A 6,000-nucleotide genomic window follows, 5' to 3' on the forward strand; every position below is an offset into this window, starting at 1 on the left:
TCCTGTCAGGGGTGAAGACTCTTTTATCTCTGCGGGTGTCTTGAGCACGTCTGGTTCAGAACATGCAGGGGCACAAAGCTGAGCGACAGAATAACGTCAGCATGAGTGGCAGTGGGCTCAATAGCAGTGGCTCTAACAAATCCTCCTCTATCTGGCCCAGAATCCCACCGCTCGAACTGCAGTGAATCACACTGAGCTTAATGATTTGCAGATATACGCAGAGAAGAAAGCTGGAACCTCCGGGGCCGGAGTTTATCTCTGGACCTGACCCTTTGATCTGGCCCTCAGATTAACCCCGCAGACAAAGAGATAGAGCCTGTGCGCGTGTGTGTGTGTCCCGTCAGCATATATGTCGTGTGAGAATATGTGTGTGGAGATGGTTGAGTGGTGAATAACCTCTGCATGACCCTAAAGACCCTGGAAAGACCAATAAAAGCTATTTACAACAGACCAGCAATGCATTACCTGACCCTGCGGTTCTGTTCCCAGGAGAAATTCACTGTCATGTTTGTCTGTCATGTAAACACCTTATCTATGATTCTGCAGCAATGCTTTTTCATTAATCGCTAGAGTAAGATGGAGATGGCAGTCTCACACACACACACACACACACACACACACACACACACACACACACCACATCATACTGTACTGTATCTCATTAGCTATTGGAATGATTCTCATTCAGCTCGACCTTTTGAAGCTGGCAAATGTAAATTAGTTGTATATTAATGAAGATCCTTTTTTTCCCTGCAAATGTATAGTAAAAGAACTAAATACTAGTTTACAGAAAATGTATGATTAGTTCTTAAGCAGTGAACTGTGAACAATCATATCAAACTTATTTGATATGCTTATTTGATTATTTCTAATCAAACAGTGAATAGCAGGGTGAACAACAGGTTTTTGCTGCCCCCTCAAGCACTAAGTTGAATGGGCAAGCTTCTTGCACCTGAACCTATTGGCTAGCCTGCTGACTTAGGGCAGTATATACAATTTTTTGAGGGGTCGACTCCCAGTGTAGACAGGATCTGTCAGACCCAAGACTTCAGTTCTGTCCATCTCTCACTTGTCAAACTATCAACAGCAGGTTTGAGATTACATTTTGGCAGATACAATTCCCCTTTTGCTTAATAAATGAGCCCTTTACCTACACACAACGAAAGCCCATTCAAAAGTGATCGCTCAGCTGGCTGGTCTTGGAGAAAAAAAAATGCATGCCCAACTCCAAGCAATTAAACAATCTAATGAGTGTGTAGCCAATAAACTACCAAAATATTAATTATAACTTCAACGCTCGCAATTTCCTCAGAGCTGAGGTAAGCCACAGGCTGAAACAGGTCAGTTTTTTCCACTACCACGCCGTAATAAATGCATTATATATGTCATGGTGAGTGCTGAAGTTCTTATTAATAGTTTGGTCTTGTTAAAAACCCAGCATGGTATTAAGAAGGAACTATTTGTTCTTTACTATGTTAAAAATGTTCAGAAATTATGTTTAATATGTTCAAATTGTAGAGTACATCTGATTGCCCCGTCATTAGCGTGTCCTTTTCAGACTAGTGCTAAAACTGAAAGGTTAAGCTAATTTGCCTGGCAGTAAAGAGAAAGCCTCATGATGGTAACAGATTTGTCCTAGCTGTGTGTTAACGTTTAAGCCAGTGATAAAGTTTATGATCCTCAGATTGTTATCAAATGTCAACGTGAAGCAGAGTTTATTTTGAAAGATCCAGCCGCAATTCTTAAACTGAAGATTTTTACTGAGGTTATTACACATTTGGTTTTCTTCGAAATAAGTTAGTAAAGGCATTTAATTGAACCTAAAGTTATAAAGCTGTCCCTTTAAACAACAGAGCAACACTGAAAGTGGAGCTACAAGGTCAGCATTCTTTGCACTAAAACCCAGAGGCTTCATGTCCTCGGTGGACAAAACTGGTTTCGCTTTATTCCACTATAATGAAATTCTGTTCCGGTTTGACTGCTCACCAAACGGTGGATGAAGACATCACAGCGGCCACCCACAGCTGCTCATGTATCACACAAGAACAGCACACAGTGTGTTTTTGTCTGCCGCTGACGGATGGAATAAGCAAGAAGGAAGGCGAGAAAGAACCCGAGAGCCAGCCCTACTCTACGTCTCCGTCCACACGTTCATATTAGGCTGGCTTTTGATGACTCGTTTAAATTTGTAATTCAACATGGATGCCTTGGGCTGCGCTGTAATTCCTCACCCCAAAGCTAGTTTTTGATTCAGCTTTCTTGTCGGTCTCATTCACAGAGACAGACACAGATCTGAATACAGGCAAAAGATTTGCTTTTCTTAACATAAAAACATCCTGGAGTAATGGATGTATAGAAAGTCATGTATGCGTGACTGCAGTGTGTCTCAAACATGTCTTTTTAGGACCATATGAGAGGAAGAGCCTTCAGCTTTCAGGACTCGCTTCTGTGGAACCAGCTCCCAGTTTGAATTCAGGACACAGACACCTTCTCTACTTTTAAGATTAGACTTAAAACTCTCCTTTTTGATAAAGCTTACAGTTAGAGCTGGGCCTAGGCTGCTGGGACTTCCTATAATGCACCAAGTGTTTCATCTTCACTCAACACTTCACTCTCTATCTGTTTATACACCACTCTGCCTTTAATCTTTAGTTATCATTAATCGCTGACTTTCTTCCACAATGTGTGTTTTGTCTTCCTCCCCTCATAACTGATGCCCTTCCCTGAGCCTGGTTCTGCTGGAGGTTTCTTCCTGTTAAAAGAGGGTTTTTGGTTCCCACTTGTTGATTGTTTTCTATGCATTATTGTTGGGTCTTTACCTTACGATATCAAGCACCTCGAGGTGACCATTGTTGTGATTTGATGCTATATAAATAAAATTTAATTTAAATGAGTACTTCTTTCCCCTCTCTTTGACATAATGCAGTATCACAGCTGTAAAACTGCAGCTCTTTGGGAGTTTTGTCCCTTTTGACAAAAGAACCGAGGATTATTGCTGCCGTCAGTCAGCATGTGATACTCTGTTGAAGAAATAATGTTTCACGGTTCACAGATATAAAGGACAAAATATAGATGGATTAAAGCAATAAATGAATTACTTGATATCAAAGATAAAAACAGATGATTACAGCAGGTATGGTCAGCCAGAGCTTTTATACCCCCTTCTATATTTACTCTTCCTTGCAGATAACGGGACGTAGTGAGGTCCTGCAGTAATCTGCAGCCTCCACAGATCTAAATAGAAAACATATAAGCAGACACAGAATTGTGTTGTGTTACTTAGACTACACTTACTTGATTCATAATATTTTACCAACAAATATGCATTAACATTACACACATTAATGCTATTACTAGGGTTAAAACTTTCTAATCCAGCTGGATGTAAACACTATATGCCATTAAAATATGTAGTATACAATATTAAGCCTACATATTTTTTGACTGTGCGATACAGGTTTTTTGTTATAAGAAGATTTTTTTTATTACAATATTAGCTTATGCAGTTTTAAAAATCTCATCTCAACCACTGTTATTTTTTCTTGTTTTATCATCCTTCAAAGCCCCCGTGTTGCTCTGCTGTTCAGAGTCATGGGTGACATTGACTCACAGCGGTAGAATAAACGTATAAAACCGGCCTGTTCCCCTTTGTCCATAAGACTGGCGGCTCTACTAAACCCCCTCAACCTGGAACAAGACACTGGGGATAAAGACTGAATATCTGGAATCTCAGACTCTTGAGCCACTTGGGGACACATCTCCGTCACTGTCCTCTGTGCAGTCATACCTCTGTTCACCTTCTTAAACTCTTTGCAGTGACTGACAGCTGCACTGAGGCTTTTCACAAAAAGCCATATTTTAAAATGTATTTACCATTTTTTTGACTGAGGTGGAGATTGATGGAGGAGGAGGGGTTGTGGACAAGGAGAGCAGGAAGAGAAGGAAAAGCTCCCCAGATGAAAATCCTAAATCAGTATGCCCTGCTGCTGCAGCTGAGGCCTAGGCTGGGATTGCATTTAATTTATTCTCTTAAGCCTGGGAATCAGGCCATCAAAAGGAACCAAACTATCAGGTTTCCTGCACTAAATGGTCCAACAGTGTGATGTGGCCAGTCTGGGATCCGATTTAACCCTTTCGAGGTGGCAGACAAGCATCAGAGGCAGCAGCCTTGCTTGTCCAAACTAATTTCTTTCCCGACAATCATAGGCTGCAGACTGAGAAACACATCGACTTGTTTGTGTGTACTGAAGGTGACACCATGTGTGGAAGGATGGCACTCCCTCCTAATGTTTGGTAGATGTTGGCGATCCCTTCTTTAGCCCTGTTTAATGGTTGTGGATCATGGGATTAAGGGACACAGGCTCACAGTAGGTCACAGGAGTTCGGCATAGCCTCCCTTTTAGTAAACTGTTGAAATACCAGCCTGATCATTCAGCGCAGCATATTTTAAATCCAGTTGAGTACCCACACAAGATTTTTATAAAGTAAGGCAAAAACATGAGGACGTTTCTCTACCTCACAATTGAATTTGCTGCTATTGCTCTGTTGCAACACAAAACACACAAAACTGGAACGCAAGTATGTGTGATGCATTCAGCTTTCGTTCCGGATGCGAGCATTTTCACCCGGTTACAGACCCACACCTTTCACCTTTTCCCAAGCTTTTCCTCAACCAAGAAAACTGGGTGTTTTATTTATCTAACCCGCACCAGAGTTTAGTGTTAATAAATTAAATCTCAGCTATGTTAAAGCTAGACTCTGTGGACAGAAAGCATGAATATAAAAACTGTCATGTTGAATGAAAGCTTGGCTCTAGTCCTGTCTGGCAGTGTACTTCATATAATACTGCGCATATCTCGCCTGTGACATGAACCAGTGTTTGCCATAATAAATCCTTAAGTCTTAACCATACTATTATAGTTGTAGCAATTCAGTACTGAACAACTTCAGCTAAATGTGATACTAATACAGTATATATATATATACAGGCTATTTCTGAATAGAAAGCTAGATAAGGAAAAGCACAGAGTTTAGTGTAACACAATACAGCTCAGTTTAACTAAATATAGAGTTGAAGTAGCCTTAAGAGTAGTTTAAAGAGGCTTTTTAAATATTGAAAGATTGTAGCAGTATGTTAGATAGAGGAGAAGAAGAAGAAGAGCTGGACAGCGTCTCCAGGACTGTGTGGGTGTGATTTGATCACATTTGACTGATGGTGGCATTTTCCTGGCGGCAAAAGAAAACAGCAGCAACTGCCATCAGCTTCTGATTCCAGTATTGCTAACATCTGCCATTTCCCCAAAGAGCGCAGCTCACTTCAAACCGACGGGGCTAGCGCAAGAAAAACAACAAATTTAGAAAACTATCATGTGAAACAAGCAAAATTGGCCTTTAAAGAGGTTGGCAATGATACTTGTTTTGCATTTCAGCCAATATCAACATTTTGTAAAGTGAGTGGGGTTTTTTCAAAATGCAGAAGTAAAAGCAGTCACATGTTATAACCCCCCAAAACTGCAATTACTTTCACATTTTGGATGTTTAGCAAACAAATGCTTAACTCAAATACTGCTAAATATTCAGTAAAAAAAAAAAAAGGACTCTGTGCAGTCCTGTGAAAACATCTTTACAGCTGCTAATCAAATCAGATCATCAAACAAGTGTGAGCACCTCCATAAAGGAGGTTATGCTGTGTGTTAATACAATTCTACAGTCTTCCCAGCAAATTCTGACTCTAAGGTCAAACCGTCCAGCACCAATTGCAAGAAACAAACAAACATCTGAACAAACCACAAGACCTCTGAAGCAATGTCCTTTGGACAACATGACCAAAGTGGAGATGTTTGGCCATAAAGCACAGTGCCCCACCTTTTGTCAAAGCCAAGCAAAGCCTATCAGCACAAACACCTTATACCAGCTGTCAAGCAAAGCAATGGACAGGTGATTATTTGGGCACCTTGCTCTCACTGAGCCGTCTGTATACCAAAGTATTCTAGAGTCAAA

The sequence above is a fragment of the Haplochromis burtoni genome, unplaced genomic scaffold, assembly GCF_018398535.1.
Source record: "Haplochromis burtoni strain Fernald_Lab_line unplaced genomic scaffold, NCSU_Asbu1 Contig_66, whole genome shotgun sequence".
In the NCBI taxonomy this organism is placed as follows: Eukaryota; Metazoa; Chordata; class Actinopteri; order Cichliformes; family Cichlidae; genus Haplochromis; species Haplochromis burtoni.